This window comes from Coregonus clupeaformis, chromosome 15, assembly GCF_020615455.1.
Source record: "Coregonus clupeaformis isolate EN_2021a chromosome 15, ASM2061545v1, whole genome shotgun sequence".
NCBI lineage: Eukaryota > Metazoa > Chordata > Actinopteri > Salmoniformes > Salmonidae > Coregonus > Coregonus clupeaformis.
Window position 1 is genome coordinate 5192337 of NC_059206.1, and position 17500 is coordinate 5209836.

The window sequence follows — 17500 nt, forward strand, 5'->3', positions numbered from 1 at the left end:
AGTGACAGGGAGAGAGATGGAGGACAAGGAGGGCGAGAGAGCGAGAGAAAGGGAGCGAGATGACTGGAATTAGGATTCCAGAACAACTGTTAAGGTGCTAAAAGTGACATGTGACTGGACTGACTGGTCAGATTCCAGTTGGAGGGAAGTGGATGCTGGCTGGGTATTGATAGCTGTGGCTTGCCACAGGAGGATAGAGAACTTCCTTTTACGTTCAAGGAAGCTTGCTGAAGAGTTAGTTACAGGGTTGTACTGTATCTTAGACCTGTTTGCCTCTTTGTAAGAGCCTTCTGTTGGATTAGTGGGTCAGTTGGTGGTGCTTCTCTCTGGAGGCCTCCAATAGACTGTGAGGGCAATTGATGTATTTCTCTGACACATAGTCAATTGAAATCTAAGGAATCAACTTACTTGGTGCTTCACCCTCCACACTCATGTACATAAACTAGCTCTCTCAGATCAATAGGTCTTCACTCCAGTATTTGTAGTGGCAAGGACAACTGCAAAGCCCTCTATCAGCTGTTTGTTGTCCCCTCTGTTCCTTATGTAGTCTATAAGGCTGGATGATTATTACTTCATAAGACTGTTATTTTTGGATCAGAGGCATCACAAGATTTATTCCAGTGGAGGACTGTGCTGACCCCGCTCATCAGGGAATTAATGGCATAGTTGGAAGGCGGGGATTGATTCATTAGACAAATGGTAATCAGTCAGCAGCTAATGCATATTGACATGGCGAAAGGCTCTGTAAACGTTTGATTAACGGCTTCATTTGTGAGCTGTATTTACAGTCTTGTGTGCTTAAGTACTGAACCGCTGATGTAATTTATGGACTGGTGATCATGACAGATTACACCCAGAGCAATACAAAGACTCAGCTATTTTTATACAGTACAGCTCCTTTTTTGGGGCCACCGTTTTCAGTGTATTTTTTGAAGCACTATGGAAATGTGTGTTTCTTTGTGTGTGTGTGCGTTTGTGTGTGGATGGATAATTTATTCTACCAATGACGTTGAAAAGAATGGAGAGTAGATGGAGAACAGGAAAAATCATATCCACCAAAAAGGTGTGAAGGGGTAGACAAATCCTAGTCCAGGCACCAGGTTTGTTAAAACAATTTTTAACACTTTAGATTGGACTTTTCTGTGTGATTTAATCCCTGTTCCTCTCCCACTGTTTGATCTGCAGAACAGAGCACTCTGAGAGATTAGAGAGAGGTGGTCCTCTCCCACCTAGCTTGGTTGCAGCCTTGTTATTTCGTCTTAAAGTGGATCTTGGTGCCTGCCTTACTTGGCTGTGACTCTCGAAAGATTTCTGTCGCCTGTAAAACCTCAGAAACAAACACCAGTGCCAAAGAGGATAATGATTAAACCGGCGAATTTTCATTTTCACCCGAGGAGTTTTTTTTCTCCTTCTTCCCTTTTTTTCTAGATGTGTTTGTGTGCTGCAGTGCTGTATAATAACGCTTCATTCTGCACCTCATTCCTTTATGCTACAATGAATCTTCCTTTGGAGAAGGAAGTCCTGGCCTGTCACGGTTTAACACGCATAATGAAAATGACCTAACAAGCCCTACAGGCTCATTAGCATAATGTATCCTCCTTGCTAATTGCTATAGCTGCTGTCTGTTTCACTCTGAGGCAGCTAGGCTAATCTCAAGGAGATTCCAAAAACACCCAGGCATGACCATACATCCTACAATTTATCTCCCTGTCTTTAGTTGGAGAGGGGAGGCATTAACTTTTAACCGCCTCTCTCTTTGGGTCAGGGCAGATAGATAACCCCACGATTTGAATGTAGTTGGCTGCTGTTTTGTTTTTGTCTGGAGTTTGAGGATAAAATGGTGTTCATGTAATGGAAACCTAGCAACCACACCATCGGTAATCATACCAATACTTTCCCCATGAAGAATAATAGACATACTGTAGATCCAGGGCAAATTCAAATGGACATGTCTGTGCTACTGGGTGGGATGCCATTTTGTGATTTGACAGGTAGGCTATCATTGCATGTCCGGCTTTAGCGGAAATGGGAAAATACCTTTCAATACCAGCCAATACCAGCAGTCAAACACATATGGAATCACATTACTCAACCATCCACATATATCATAATGCAGACTGAAACATTTGCAGAAACTCTTACAGATGTAAAGAATGAAACAGACATAGAGAGAGTATTGAGACAGAGAGAAGGAGACCGGTTGAATGGAGAAGGAGAGAGATTGAGAAAACGGAGGAGAGAGAGAGAGAGAGAGAGAGAGAGAGAGAGAGAATAGTGAGGAGATATTGAGAGATGAATTATTATGTGCTCTCTTAGCCATCCCCTCGGCTCAGCCCCTTCTCCTGATCGACCTGTCCATCATGCCGTCACCATGGCATCTCCGGGGTGATCTCCCTGAGTGGCAGCAAGGGGTGGTGAACATGGCTGCTGCCTGCCGGAGAGTGGGGAGCTGACCCTGGCCAACACACCTGAACACACCTGAACAGCCCTGGCCAGACCTGGCCAGCAGGGTCAGCCCCCATTGTCTTCCGACAGGTGGCGTCATTCTAACGTGACATGCGTTGCCATCGCTCTATCTGACGTTAAACAATGGGTCAGTCCCTAAACAGCCCTGGCAAGCCAGCAGACCCCTGACACAGCCCTGGACAGACCCTGGACAGACCCTGGACAGACCCTGGACAGACCCTGGACAGCTCATATCCTGGGATAATCCACATTTTATTCCAGCGCTGTGACAACGCTCCAATAGAAGTGAGAGCTACATATGGGAGTGGGCGATATTTCTTTACCAGATATTGGCCTCCTCTTAAATCTTGGTTTTGTGATGAACCCCATTTGAACCCTATTTCTCCACCCCACAGATGAAGCTCCTCTATCTAAGCAGTGACCATCTGCTTCTCTCTGTACATCAGGCCAGCTCGCTCTTTTTGAGGCTGAGGGTCTTAGATTTGGGATTTGGCGCTGCATCTGTCCACATGCGAGGAGAGGAATTTGGAAGTGGAAGATGCCGGGGCATTATTCTGGCAGCTGGGTTGGCATGTGTGGTAGCTGGCAGAGACAGGTAGCGCCCCCCTCTTATCCCAAGGCCAGAGGCTCTACTGCCACTGAGATGACCCAAAGCTAGACCAGTCTCATCCTTTATCCCATTCATCACACCATGTGGTTTTAGGTCTTCCTATTGGATTACTATTTGACAAGCTTTTGCTATATTATACCACAACATTTATTGAAACCTCTTGAATCTGATTGGTTAAAAATCCTATTATTTAGTTCAATCAGTGGAAGCAGATTATAGCCCAGTTAAAACACAGAGATATACATACAGTAGTATGTGTGTCCATTTTGTGTTCTGGCTGAGCAGCTGTCATTTGTTTTTGGCGCTGTAGTGGCTGTGTGTAGCATACTGATGGTGTGTGTGGGTGTGTGAGTGTAGGTGTGTGTGTGTGTGTGTGTAGCAGATGTGTGTGTTTGTGTGGAAGTGTAGCTGCTGTCACGTGCATTTTTGCACAGACACACAGGGCTGCATTAATAACTATGTGCCCCACGGTGTCGCCGCCAGGTACCAGCATAGACAGGTGTCCCCGGAGATGGGTTACTGTGGAAACGGAGTGATAATCTTGATGTTGGAAACAGGGCTGGCATGTCGTCCTCCCGCAATCCCCCATCCCCCTCTCTGACATCCTCCTCTCCTCTCCTCTCCTCTCCTGCTCTCCTCTCCTCTATCACCCTCTCCTCTCTCTCAGGGGCGGCAGGTACCCTAGTGGTTAAGAGCGTTGGTCCAGTAACCGAAAGGTCGCTGGTTCAAATCCCCGAGCCGGCAAGGTGGAAAAAATCTGCCGTTCTGCCCTTGAGCAAGGCAGTTAACCCCCAACAACAACTGCTCCCCAGGCGGATTAAGTCAGCCCCCCCGCACTTCTCAAATTTAGAGGGTTTGGGTTAAATGTGGAAAACACATGCAACTGACTAGGTCTCCTCTACTCCAGGGACTGCTGCCAGCTATACATCCCTTCCCACTGCTCCCCTGACAGCGATGAGCCATGTTACTCTATCCCACTATCAAAATTCTACACTCAGTCTGAAATATCTCCCTCCATGTTTAGGATCTGACTCTATATCTAACTCTTATAATCTCCCTCCAATTCCCCCCCATATACACTGAGAGTACAAAACATTAGGAGCACCTTCTTATTATTGAGTTGCACCCCCTTTTGCCCTCAGAGCAGCCTCGATTCGTCAGGGCATGGAATCTACAAGGACGCCGGCCCATGTTGACTCCAATGCTTCCCACAGTTGTGAAGTTGGCTGGATGTCCTTAGGGTGGTGGACCGTTCTTGATACACACGGGAAACTGTTGAACGTGAAAAACCCAGCAGCGTTGCAGTTCTTGACACACTCAAACCGGTGCACCTGCTACCATACCACATTTCAAAGGCACTTCAATCTTCAGTCTTGCCCATTCACCCTCTGAATTGCACACATACACAATCCATGTCTCAATTGTCTCAAGGCTTAAAAATCCTTCTTTAACCTGTCTCCTCCCCTTCATCTACACTGATTGAAGTGGATTTAACAAGGGATCATGTGGGGATCAATAAGGGATCATAGCTTTCACCTAGATTCACTTGGTCAGTCTATGTCATGGAACGAGCAGGTGTTCCTAATGTTTTGTACACTCAGTCTCATTTGAACTCAGGATAGAATTCACAACTGTCTGCATGAAATTCTTCTTTAGAGATGACCATCATAATAGTTATTATCCTACATACTGATGGTATGGTTTGTAAGTTCCCATGTGTAAGACCACAGAACCCGCCAGTGTTTGGGTTTTGTCATCAAGTCGTCATCATCCTTTCCTCATCCTCCCTCATCATCCTTATCTTTTCCTCATCTTCCCTGTCTTTTGAGTGTTTCTGGGAGTGACGTTGCATCTGTAATGAGCTGCTGGTCTCAGCCTGGCTCAACTCCAGTCAATGCCACGAGCCATCATTAGATCAGTTACCCACAGTGCACTGTTCCCAGCCATGTGCTGCTCTGGCTACCCACCCTGATTAAACACAGCGGCAGTGGCAGATCTCTATCCTGACGTTCCTTCCTCCCTCCACCTGCAAGAGTTACTGTAGCTCCAACGCAAGCACTGACGAGAGCTCAGAGAGAGGGGGGGAGAGGGAGAGAGAGAGAGAGTGAGTGAGAGAGAGAGAGAGAGAGAGAGAGAGAGAGAGAGAGAGAGAGAGAGAGAGAGAGAGAGAGAGAAAATAAAAATGATAACACAAGGAATAAATATAAAAATGATAACACAAGGAATAAATATTACAATTATAACACAAGGAATAAATATAAAAATTATAACACAAGGAATAAATAGAGAAATAATAACACAAGGAATAAATAGAAAAATAATAACACAAGGAATAAATATTAAAATTATAACACAAGGAATAAATATAAAAATTATAACACAAGGAATAAATATTACAATTATAACACAAGGAATAAATAGAAAAAATTTAACACAAGGAATAAATAGAGAAATAATAACACAAGGAATAAATAGAAAAATAATAACACAAGGAATAAATATAAAAATTATATCACAATGAATAAATATAAAAATTATAACACAAGGAATAAATATAAAAATTATAACACAAGGAATAAATAGAAAATTAATAACACAAGGAATAAATATAATAACACAAGGAATAAATAGAAAAATTATAACACAAGGAATAAATATACAATGAGTAACGATAACTTGGCTATATACACAGAGCGCGGAAGAGAGAAAGCGAAAGAGGGAAAGAAAGTCAGAGGATGGATGAAAGAAAAGCTGGAGAAAAGGGAATGATTGACATTGCCATGTCTATAGAGTAAGTGAAGAGTTTATTTCCAAAGACGCTATATCCACACATTTTTCACATTGTGTTTTATGATCAGAAATTATTGCTTATGGGTACAATCATATGTGTGTAAAAATATTCATGTTCTCAGATTTTTTATTAATAGATTTTAGATGTGTATTAAAATGTTTATTTTTTTTCAAAACAATATATATCCATTGTTTGGCTGGAATGGCCTATTCTTATCCTGTATATTTGACTGTGATATGTAGTTGTCTCACCTAGCTAAAACTTTTTACATATACAGTTGAAGTCGGAAGTTAACATGCACCTTAGCCAAATACATTTAAACTCAGTTTTTCACAATTCCTGACATTTAATCCTTGTAAAAATTCCCTGTCTTAGGTCAGTTAGGATCACCACTTTATTTTAAGAATGTGAAATGTCAGAATAATAGTAGAGAGAATTATTTATTTCAGCTTTGATTTCTTTCATGACATTCCCAGTGGGTCAGAAGTTTACATACACTCAATTAGTATTTGGTAGCATTGCCTTTAAATTGTTAAACTTGGGTGAAACGTTTCGGGTAGCCTTCCACAAGCTTCCCACAATAAGTTGGGTGAATTTTGGCTCATTCCTCCTGACAGCTGGTTTAACTGAGTCAGGTTTGTAGGCATCCTTGCTCGCACACGCTTTTTCAGTTCTGCCCACAAATTTTCTTGAGGTCAGGGCTTTGTGATGCCACTCCAATACGTTGACTTTGTTGTCCTTAAGCCATTTTGCCACAACTTTGGAAGTATGCTTGGGGTCGTTGTCCATTTGGAAGACCCATTTGCGACCAAGCTTTAACTTCCTGACTGATGTCTTGAGATGTTGCTTCAATATATCCACATAATTTTCCTTCCTCATGATGCCATCTATTTTGTGAAGTGCACCAGTCCCTCCTGCAGCAAAGCAGCCCCATAGCATGATGCTGCCACCCCCGTGCTTCACGGTTGGGATGGTGTTCTTCGGCTTGCAAGCCTTCCCCTTTTTCCTCCAAACATAACGATGGTCATTATGGCCAAACAGTTCTATTTTTGTTTCATCAGACCAGAGGACATTTCTCCAAAAAGTACGATCTTTGTTGCCATGTGCAGTTGCAAACCGTAGTCTGGCTTTTTTAAGGCGGTTTTGGAGCAGTGGCTTCTTCCTTGCTGAGCGGCCTTTCGGGTTATGTCGATATAGGACTCGTTTTACTGTGGATATAGATACTTTTGTACCTGTTTCCGCCAGAATCGTCACAAGGTCCTTTGCTATTGTTCTGGGATTGATTTGCACTTTTCCCACCAAAGTATATTCATTTCTAGGAGACAGAACGCATCACCTTCCTGAGCGGTATGATGGCTGCGTGCTCCCATGGTGTTTATACTTGGGTACTATTGTTTGTACAGATGAACGTGGTACCTTCAGTCGTTTGGAAATTGCTCCCAAGGATGAACCAGACTTGTGGAGGTCTACAATTTCTTTTCTGAGGTTTTGGCTGATTTCTTTAGATTTTCCCATGATGTCAAGCAAAGAGGCACTGACTTTGAAGGTAGGCCTTGAAATACATCCACAGGTACACCTCCAATTGACTCAAATGATGTCAATTAGCCTATCAGAAGCTTCTAAAGCCATGACATCATTTTCTGGAATTTTCCAAGCTGTTTAAAGGCACTGTCAACTTAGTGTATGTACACTTCTGACCCACTGGAATTGTGATACAGTGAATTATAAGTGAAATAATCTGTCTGTAAACAATTGTTGGAAAAATTACTTGTGTCATGCACAAAGTAGATGTCCTAACCGACTTGCCAAAACTATAGTTTGTTAACAAGACATTTGTGGAGTGGTTGAAAAACAAGTTTTAATGACTCCAACCTAAGTGTATGTAAACTTCCGACTTCAACTGTAGATCTCCTAATAATGTATTGATTATTATAATACAATTTTTTATGTCACAAATGTATAATTGTTCAGTTCTTAATAAAAATTATTTTGACTGTGCAAAACCTAGCAATACTACTTATTTCTCTGAGAGTGAGGCGGATATATAGCGTTTTGCAAAAAAACATGATTATTTTTCTCTCTGAAATGAAACCATCAAGTGATAGGTTTCAAATAAATACATGTCTGTCATTGAACAAACCCATGCCATGATTAGATAGTGAAATAACACACCAATCTCTTTCATAAGTTCTTTAATCAATAAAAGCTAATTTACAAACATTTCTGAAAATTGATATATAGCGTTTTGCAAAGAAACTCTTCAAGTATAGTTCAACGCTACAGCCAGCATCATAACAGGGCACAGCTTTATAACAGAGAGACAGTGGCAGCTAAAGGGAACCACCTTTCCTCCTCTGCAGAATGACCTCAATGTATGGATGCACTCAAAGCCAGCTCAGTACAATCTTGAATCCTATTCCATTTGCTTCGACCTTCATCAAAACAGTATATCTTCTAATCTTTATTGAAGGTCATTGTAAACAACAAGTCATGTAGTGTGCCTATCATGTTAGACATTATTCACATTTTAAACATATTCCATTTTAAACATTACACTAAAATTGCTGCTCTTATCATTTTACATATATTTTACCCACATCCTGTATAACTGATGCTCATTATAAACATACATATTAAACTGTAGCTCTGCTCAGAGAGCCCTTAGAGCAGATTCCTCTTTTTGCTCATTATCTATCGTTGCTGGGGAAACCACCAGATTCAGTTGAGTGTTTAAGACTATTAATCCTCCTGATGCTGTGTCTTAGTCACACCACCCTGGATTCTGCTAGTTAAGCACTCTGGTTCTGCGCACATGCACACGCACACGCACATGCACATGCACACACACACACACACACACACACGCACACGCACACGCACACGCACACGCACACGCACACACACACACACACACACACACACACACACACACACACACACACACACACACACACACACACACACACACACACACACACACACACACACACACACACACACACACACACACACACACACACACACACACACACTGCACAGCTCTCTGCTCTGCTCTGAGGCTCCATGTCTGTAGTCTGCAGCAGACCCTATTCAAGGCCGGCCTGGGCCATATTTGTGTGCCTGACAGAGTGGGGCTCTTTTTAATTGAAAAAGCTCCTCTTAAAGACTTAAAAACTCATTTATGTTCCTGAGAGCTGAGATCAAATGGTACGCAGGGGGGAGGAGGGGGGTGAGAGAGGGTGGAGGGGGTTGAGAGGGGGAGGAGGGGAGAGAGATCACGTGGGGTCGGCTATATAACCCCTCTGCATCATCCTGTCACGTCCACTCAGAGCTGGGTTGGAGAAGGGAGGCTAAACCCCCATCTCTTTATCACTGTAAGACTGTAACCACATTGGACCTCAGAAACCAACATCTCAACATCTCACTACACCCACTCTATGAGTGTGGCACCCCCTTTACTGCACTGGACTGTCAGGACTAATCTCACTCATATAATCTGAACAGTTGTAACTCATACAAGGTTTATGGTAAGAATTAGCTATATAGATAACACAGATTATATGATATTAAACTAATCTAGTTCTCACACAATAATACACGTTCAAGTGTTCACTCTCATCAGTACCCACATCGTTCTCTCAGATTTACCCATGATGCAGTGTTTTGTTGTTCAGGGATGTAATGTCACTGTGAGCCACGGGTATAAACCTGCAGCTGCTCAGACATGTACACACACACACACACACACACACACACATGCACACAAACACACATGCACGAACAAAGAGAGCTCAAAAACAAGGCCTCTGGGCTACCTTCCATCTCTTCAAATCAAAAAGACTTCAAGAAAGCCAAAGGGAATCTGACGGCATGGTCTCCCTTTGAGTCTTTTTTTACCTTGACTGAAAGGGTCTCTCATCAGACAGCTAGCTGCTCACAGGGCTACTTTAGGTGTTAAAGAGCAGAGAAATTCTTATTATATTCAATCCCTTACCTCCAGGATTATAGGCAGGGCCTGGAGGACATGTTCTTAGTTGTATGAATGAATTATATTAAATACAAGGTCACAGTCATGTTATAATACTGGATCGGGTGATGAGCCACCATGATAAACATCTCATGCAAAATCCAATAAGAAAAGATAATACCACAGTCCTAGCTTTGCAATGGATATTATCCAATTCACATTTATTCTGGCAATAATACCAAGGATGTGTAAAGAAGTGTTGCAATTTACTGTTAGGTTCACAATGACAGACTCACAAGAGCTGGAGGTTTAGAATAGACTGTCTATTCAAAATCCTCATCCAAATTCCCTAACAACACATCTCACGCACACCAGGCTAACATTATAATTATATTAGACCTCTGTTATGTAAATGAAAGCTCACTTAGAAAAGAACACTACCCTGTGGACTGTGGCCAAACAGATGACCTGTCCAATTCAACATTTGGTTACATTTTGAATGGTAGTGTAGTCTTGGATGACCAGTTCTTCCACATTGGTATGGTTCTTAAATATAATGTATAATGGTCCTGTCATATTGTCCTGAGGGTCAAATAAGGGATGGAGTCATAAAGGGTCTTAGTTCAGAGTTAATGACATGGCCCCAGTGCTCCCTACTTGCAGTCACTGTCCTCTTATTAAAGAGAGGAAATCAATTAGGCAGATGAACTGTTTAATAATAATAAAAATAATAATAATAATAATATGCCATTTAGCAGACGCTTTTATCCAAAGCGACTTACAGTCATGTGTGCATACATTTTTACGTATGGGTGGTCCCGGATCCTATTCATTAGGCACCAAATGGAAGAAAACGGACTGAAACCGGGAGGGATCAACAGAACAGGTCCAATCAGAAACGCTTGTTTTTGTATTCCGTTGCAAAATGTTTTGCGACAGTGTGTCCTACTGAATAGGACCAGGTGTCCAGTCTGCCCTGTGGGTCCTGTCTGCACTGGGATGGGGTGGGGGAGAGAATGGTGCTCTAGCGGAAATGAAGAGAGACAATAAAACAGACACACAGCAAAAGTGTGAAGCAGCTTGATCTTGAGACTCTTCTTCTACTTACATGATGTGATTTTCACGGAACATGAAAGCAAACTCACTCAGCTACAGTCAAAGTACCTGAAGGTATAAAACCAAAGCTTGCCTCTCTTAAATACATCTTAGAAAGGAACAAACAGTTTTTCTTCCTTTTTCTTTGAGTTGCTGCTGCTTTTAGACTGTACTCCTCCAGTGGGAGAGTGACAGTGCAGTGAAGTGGAAAGGTTTTGCTCAGCCTGCGGCGATTCCTCATGGTAGCAACCTGATGGCAGGCGTTGGTGATCCGCTAGACTCTGCATTTGCATTTGTGTGAGTGTGTGTGTGCGCACGCCTGCGCGCATTGCTCCCTGAGTCTATGCAACCTCTGGGTGACAAGTCTCTAGTTAGGTGTGAGTTGTGAGATCTGTTCAGTGTGGATTACAGGAGAGCAAATAAGTGAGAGAAGTAGAGTATAACATTAAGAAAGAAACTAAAATTAGCAGGTGTGTGATGTAATGTGTTTTGACCAACAGCCAACAACATCTCACATCTATTTGTGGACACAGCTAATAATAAAACAACTTCTGCTTTGAGGTTTTTATGAGCTTTAATTCCTGGATCTCTGTGCAGTCAAGAGAGACACTCAGTTGAGTTTCCATGATATTTCTCCACCACACACTGTTCACCCCAAGACAAAACAAGCCATAGGGAGAGCCAAATAACTCTCCTGAGAGGACAGATAATTCTGCCAGTCCTGGGGTAATTCACACACCCATTCAGACCTCTGCTCTCCCTAGCTAATTACTTTTGGCGTAACTATCACAAAACTCTGTTGTTTTTCAATCAGTTTCCCTGTTCCCTGTTTTAAAGTCATAATGCATGATGACTCTCCTCATGAGTTTGGCCATTAAGGAGAGAGAGAAAATGGACTAGTTCATCTGAGTAGAGGAGGGCTATTTGTGAGTGTGCGTGTTTGTGCGCGTGCGCGTGCATATGTGTGTGCCAGAAAGGGTGAGTCTATCAGGTCCCTAATGGAGAAACCCTGCTGGGGGGAGGTACTTGTCGTCTGGAAGAGGGGAAGTGAGAGGGAGCACAGACCCACATTACAAGCCCAAATGGCCCTATTGTGAACACGCAGTGGAAAAACTGCCCATGCTAGATTAGATAACCTAGGGCCCTCAACAACAACAATGAGGCTGTGTGTGTGAGAGAGAGAGAGAGAGAGAGAGAGAGAGAGAGAGAGAGAGAGAGAGAGAGAGAGAGAGAGAGAGAGAGAGAGAGAGAGAGAGAGAGAGAGAGAGAGAGAGAGAGAGAGAGAGAGAGAGAGAGAGAGAGAGAGAGAGAGAGAATAAAATAAAAGGGGAAAGTTGGCAAAGAAAGAGAGGGAAAAAGACTGGGTGAGAGGCAATGACATTAAATGTGTGGCTGAAAACAGATGATTTCCTATTTAACACACCATTGAGTTCCCCCATTATTTTGGGTCCTGGCTAGGGCCATGATGGTGGCAGTAGTTTCCCCCTGGTTCACAATAACAGCCATCTGCAGCCATACACTGCTGCTTCAATTTCCCCACAATGGAGCCAAGGAGAATATCAGACATGCTGCAGTACACTGGAGTGTGTGTGTGTACACTGGAGTGTGTGTGTATGTGTGTGTGTGGGTGTTTGTCTGTTTGTGTGCACAGTACCCTGCCCGACAGACTAACAGCAATTTACAGCCCACCCATCACCATCTCAGTAATAGGGAGAAGGGGTTCAGTAGGCGACATTGTCAACAGATGTTTTCTGTGGAAATGATCTTGCAGTGAAAATTGGAGGGACTTTTCATTTTCTAGTATGACAGAATAGCATCCAGTAATGGAGGAATAGAGGGAGAGAGGGGAAGAGGAAGAGAGGGAGAGAGGAAGAGAGCTTTTCATGTTCGCCTCACACACAGTGTATCTGGTTCTGGTGTGTGGTAACAGACTGTAATGGTGGACCAGAATTGAATGATTTGTTTTTCCTGTTTATTAAAACACATTTATTAAAAATACCAACAGATACCAGGTAGCAGTTTTAATGTGTGCACTATTCTTAGTAGTACTATCATAGTCTAGGAAGGGAAACACACCCACCCATCAGTGTGTTTGGGCTCGTGAGAGAGGGAGAGGAGGGAAAAGAAGAGAGGAAGAGAAAGAGAGATAGAAAGAGCAAGAGGGAGACGGAGGGGCAGACAGAGAGATTGTGGGAGGGAGAAGGAGAGAGAGAGAAGAGGGATATCCAGATGGAGAGATGGTGGGAGACGGGGGAATGTGACACTGAGACTGTGTGGAGGATAATGAGACACAGTGGCAGCCTGGGCCTCGGTATGCTTTAGGACTGTTTGCCAAACAATGAGGCCCTGCAAACCCAATTAAAGGGCAGATTTCCCCCAGGAAGAAAGAAAATGTGAAATTATCCCTGCTTGTTAAACCTGTCACTTAATTTCACTCAAATTATTAGTTATGATCCCAGGGACCTCTCTGCTAATTGTTTTTTTCTCTCTCTCTCGCCTCTCCTCTGTTTAGGTTTCAGTGACAGGGAGAGGCTGTTCTGTGTCTGGTGAATGGGTTTATCATAGATAGCAGAGCATTTACTATTAGATGTGTGTCTGACTTTAGATGCATTATTTCTCCACTGTGGCTTACGGCCAATATTCATCCTGTAGTGATTATTAACTGACCTGTGACCTTTTTTACAGTGGTAGTGTCAGCAGTAGGGGATATATTTAGATGGTTTACTTTGTATTTCTCGATGGCGGATTATCCAGGTCCACATTTTTCCCTTTTGCATCCGTTTCCTTTTTCCTGTGTCTTTTCTATTGGGTTATTGTGATGTGTACCAAAGCTACATTAGGCTGTTAACAGACAGACAAAGGACTTTAATGTTCCACTGGATTATTACAGTTACATTGTGTTGATGTTGATGTGTTGATGTTGTAGGCTTATGCTCCACAGAGAGCAAAGAGGAGTAAGTAAGTAAGCTATCCATAGACAGACAGAGGTTCTAAGGTGGTTAACTACAGTTTCATAAAGATTCTATCCGTAGACAGACACAGGGTTTTAAGGCTTTAGGGTCGTTGACTACAGGCCTGATTGTAAAACTGAGCCACCATTGAGCCCATCACTAATGAAAGGATTCTGTAATGACATATGGAAGAAGAAGAGCAGATCAGTTACTGTGAATGAGCGCTGCTTTGACATAGAGAGAAAGTCCTTTCTGAAAGTCACACAGAGCTACACTCCAGCAGTAAATCAACCCTATAACTATTGCAGAGGGAAAAAGGGTCTCGTCTTGAAATGATTTCCTCCATGACAGAGTTTGGAGAGATGAGTTCACACATACTGTATACAGTAGATGCGCACACGCACGCACACACACACACACACACTGCCCATGGAATATGAGAATGCAAGGCTTATTGTGTACATTATTTAAACTTACTGTAAAAACACAATCAATATTTACATTTTAGTAATTTAGCAGACGCTCTTATCCAGAGCGACTTACAGTTAGTGAGTGCATACATTTTTTCATACTGCCCCCCCGTGGGAAACGAACCCACAACCCTGGCGTTGCAAGCGCCATGCTCTACCAACTGAGCCAACTGAGCCAACTGAGTAACACAAAAAACCTTGTATCCATCGGGACACAGATGCCAGCCTACAAATCAATTCAAATCAAATCAAATCAAATTGTATTTGTTACATGCTTCATAAACAACAGGTGTAGAGTAAAAGTGAAACGCTTACTTACCAGCCCTTTTCCAACAATGCAAAACATTTCAATAAAAAATAGAAATAGTGACTCGAGGAATAAATCCACAGTGAATATCGAATAACAATAACGTGTAAAAATAACATGGCTATATACAGGGAGTACCAGTACCGAGTCCATGTGCAGGGGTACCAGGTAATAACATGGCTATATACAGGGAGTACCAGTACCGAGTCCATGTGCAGGGGTATGAGGTAATTGAGGTACAGTAACTATGTACAGTTGAAGTCGGAAGTTTACATACATTTAGGTTGCAGTCATTAAAACTGGTTTTTCAACCACTCCACAAATTTCTTGTTAACAAACTATAGTTTTTGTCATGAGCCCTCTCACTCCACCGGGTTACCACCTTAATGTGTTTCCACTATCTTCCACTCTGCTCATCTCTCTCTCTCTACTCAGCCTAACGAGCTCCACCTGTCCCTGCTCTGCTCGGCTCTAATTACTCTGCCAGCTGCGCTGCATTACCCACTAACCTCTCCCAGTATTTAAAGTCCCGTCTCTCAGCTCTCCTTTGTCAGATCGTCTGCAAAGCTCACACCCGGAACCTGTGTGCTCGCGCTTCTGGCTCACCCTTGTTTTGTGACCCCGGACCTGCCTGATTCTTGGATACTCTTCTGCCCCAGGAAGACCAGACCTGCTTTCTGCCATTGCGACTCCTGACTACTCTTCGACCCCGGTAACTCTGACCAGCCTTCTGCCTTGCTACAACGTATTTGGATTTCCCTTGAACTGTACTTCTGCCTTGTTTCATCCGCCCGTTGTGTCTGTGTTTCCTCCCCCAGGACTTCTGGACCACCAACCACCGGCGTCATCGGACGCACCGCTGCCACTGGGGGGGGGCACAGACCCAGCACATTGGACGGGATAACCCCTGGAGCCTTCACTCACTCCCTACTTCCCTTCTCCCTTAAGTTTTAATAAACTTTCTGGTGTGACGCAATTGTGGTCCTCTTGTCGTCTGTCTGAACCGTGACAGTTTTGGCAAGTCAGTTAGGACATCTACTTTGTGCATGACACAAGTAATTCTTCCAACAATTGTTTAGAGACAGATTATTTCACTTATAATTCACTGTATCGCAATTCCAGTGGGTCAGAAGTGTACATACACTAAGTTGACAGTGCCTTTAAACAGCTTGGAAAATTCCAGAAAATGATGTCATGGCTTTAGAAGCTTCTGATAGGCTAATTGACATCATTTGAGTCAATTGGAGGTGTACCTGTGGATGTATTTCAAGGCCTACCTTCAAACTCAATGCCTCTTTGCTTGACATCATGGGAAAATCAAAATAAATCAGCCAGGACCTCAGAAAAGAATTGTAGACCTCCACAAGTCTGGTTCATCCTTGGGAGAAATTTCCAAACGCCTGAAGGTACCACATTCATCTGTACAAACAATAGTACGCAAGTATAAACACCATGGGACCACGCAGCCGTCATACCGCTCAGGAAGGAGACGCGTTCTGTCTCCGAGATGAACGTACATTGGTGCGAGAAGTGCAAATCAATCCCAGAACAACAGCAAAGGACCTTGTGAAGATGCTGGAGGAAACAGGTACAAAGGTATCTATATCCACAGTAAAACGAGTCCTATATCGACACAACCTGAAAGGCCACTCAGGAAGGAAGAAGCCACTGCTCCAAAACCACCATAAAAAAGCCAGACTACGGTTTGCAACTGCACATGGGGACAAAGATTGTAATTTTGGAGATATGTCCTCTGGTCTGATAAAACAAAAATAGAACTGTTTGGCCATAATGACCATCGTTATGTTTGGAGGTAAAAGGGGGAAGCTTGCAAGCCGAAGAACACCATCTCTTACGTGGGGGTGGCAGCATCATGCTGTGGGGTGCTTTGCTGCAGGATGGACTGGTGCACTTCACAAAATAGATGGCATCACGAGGAAGGACAATTATTTGGATATATTGAAGCAACATCTCAAGACAAAAAATAAAATAAAAATCTCAAGACATCAGTCAGGAAGTTAAAGCTTGGTTGCAAATGGTTCTTCCAAATGGACAATAACCCCAAGCATACTTCCAAAGTTGTGGCAAAATGGTTTAATGACAACAAAGTCAAGGTATTGGAGTGGTCATCACAAAGCCATGACCTCAATCCTATAGAAAATTTGTGGGCAGATCTGAAAAAGTGTGTGCGAGCAAGGAGGCCTACAAACCTGATTCAGTTACACCAGCTCTGTCAGGAGGAATGGGCCAAAATTCACCCAACTTATTGTGGGAAGCTTGTGGAAGGCTACCCGAAACATTTGACCCAAGTTAAACAATTTAAAGGCAATGCTACCAAATACTAATTGAGTGAATGTAAACTTCTGTCCCACTGGGAATGTGATCAAAGAAATAAAAGCTGAAATAAATCATTCTCTCTACTATTATTCTGAGATTTCACATTCTTAAAATAAAGTGGTGATCCTAACTGACCTAAAACAGGGAATTTTTACTAGGATTATTGTGAAAAACTGAGTTTAAATGTATTTGGCTAAGGTGTATGTAAACTTCCGACTTCAACTGTACATAGTAGGGGAAAAGTGACTAGGCAACAGGATTGTGAAAGTGTGTTTGTGTGGGCGTTTGTAATGTGTGTGTGTGTGTGTGTATGTGTGTGTTGGGGTGTCAGTGTAAGTATGTGTGAGTGTGTGGGTAGAGTCCAGTGTGTGTGCATAGAGTCAGTCTATCTGACCCAGTTCACTAAGAAACATGCCTCCGATGCCTGCAGACAGATATTTCTAGCGTGAATACTCCCAAAGAGGTTCCCTCGGCAGACTTCAATCTTCCCACCCTGAGGAAATCTT

At 42.9% G+C, this 17500-nt stretch overlaps 1 protein-coding gene across 1 annotated transcript in view; it reads left to right on the forward strand.

The window, feature by feature from the left end:
• LOC121586005 (glutamate receptor ionotropic, kainate 2) overlaps positions 1-17500 on the forward strand; it is a 132066-nt gene that overhangs the window by 35796 nt on the left and 78770 nt on the right. The window lies entirely within an intron of this gene.